This window comes from Rhinopithecus bieti, unplaced genomic scaffold (genome assembly GCF_001698545.2).
Source record: "Rhinopithecus bieti isolate Rb0 unplaced genomic scaffold, ASM169854v2 scaffold_26131, whole genome shotgun sequence".
Lineage (NCBI taxonomy): Eukaryota > Metazoa > Chordata > Mammalia > Primates > Cercopithecidae > Rhinopithecus > Rhinopithecus bieti.
In genome coordinates this window covers 722030-723911 of record NW_016812390.1, presented here as the reverse complement: position 1 = coordinate 723911, position 1882 = coordinate 722030, and positions in this window count along the sequence as shown.

Genomic DNA, 1882 nt, shown 5'->3' with positions numbered 1-1882 from the left:
TTTTTTTTTTTTTTTTTTTTTTTGAGACAGGGTCTCACTCTATTGCCCAGGCTAGATGGCGGTAGTGTGATCATAGCTCACTGAAGCTTCAAACTCCTAGGCCCTAGCAATCCTTCCACCTCAGCCTCCTAAGCAGGTAGAACTACAAATGTGTGCCGTCACGTCTAGCTAATTATTTGTTTATTTATTTTGAGATGGAGTCTTGCTTTGTCGCCCAGGCTGGAGTTATTTTTTTATTTTTATAGAGACAGAGTCTTGCCATGTTGCCCAGGCTGATCTCAAACTCCTGGGCTCAAGCCATCTTCCCAAGGCACTAGGATTATAGGCATGAGCCACCACACCTGAGAAAAACCTTAAAACAACTAGAAAGAAAAATACCTGTCTGCCTACAAAGATAACAATTATATTTGCAGCTCACTTCTAGCAACAGGATATTGATTATAGGGGAAAAAAAGAATGGAAAACAAAATATTACAGAAAAGACTTATTTTTTCAACCAGGTGTGGTGGCTCATGCCTGTAATCCCAGCACTTTGGGAGGCTGAGGTGGGTGGATCACCTGAGGTCACGAGTTCAAGACCAGCCTGGCCAACATGGTGAAACCTCGTCTCTACTAAAAATATAAAAATTAGCCAGGTGTGGTGGCACCCACCTGTAATCCCAGCTACTTGGGAGGCTGAGACTGAAGAATTGCTTGAACCCAGGAGGCAGAGGTTGCAGTGAGCTGAGATCACGCCACTATACTCCAATCTGGGTGACAGAGCGAGACTCCTCAAAAAAAAAAAAGAAAGAAAGAAAGAAAAGAAAAGACTTATTGTTTTAATTATAGAGAAAAATTTTGTCACTTATTAGCAGCAAAAGATTATAGGGAAAAATATCTTCAAAAGGCTAAGAGAAAATAACTGTCACCTAGAATTTGATGCCTACCAAATTTCCATTAAAAGGGCATGAAATAAAGACATTTTAAGATATTAACTGGGAATGATGACCCCTCAAAGACTTACACTGAAATGCCACGAAGGGTAGATTTTATAAGACGGAAACTGAAATAAGAAGGAATGGTGAGCAGAGAAATTTATAAATATGTTAGTAGATCTAATCAAGCCTTGAGACAGATGATGATGATAAAGATGGTGGTGGTGGTGATAATGGTGAGGAGGACGCTTCTTGGGGTTAGAAAGAAGGGGAAACTAAAATACTAGATAGAAATATGGGAGATGGTGGGGAAAGAAGAACAGAGTTAACATGTTCTAAGGTCTTTCTATTATTCAGAAAAGTATAGTGATATTGATTCACCGTAGACCTAAGTAAGAATGTTTAGAAATATATAAAGAGGTAATAACTACAAGAGTAGAAATAGAATGTGTAACTTCCAAATAAGTGGGGGCAAGGGGATAAATAAAATAAATAAAGCCACTGTTAGTGGTGTTTAAATTGGTCTAACTACATTATAGAGCAATTTAGCAATGGCTAGTGAAATTTAAGATGCACCTACCTATGACCCAGAAATTCCACTTTTAGGTATCCATCCTAGGAGAACTCATGAAAGTGTCAAGTGCAGCATTGTTTTTAATATGGAAAACTGGAAATAGTCAAAATGTCAATTAGCAGAAAAATGGATAAATTGCAGTGTATTCAAACAATAAAACAGTATTCAGTAGTTAAAATTCATAAACTGGAGCTATATGAAACAACATGGATAAATAAAAAAAAAAAAAGAGTTTGCAGAAGAATGCGTACAATATAACACTATTTAGATAAATTCCTAAAACACACAAGTCGCAATTATGTGTTGTTGGTAGATACATTCGTAAAAGGTAAAACATACATACAGGTAAAACTGGAAAACCATAAATAGAGGGCTACCTCGAACCAAACATGGC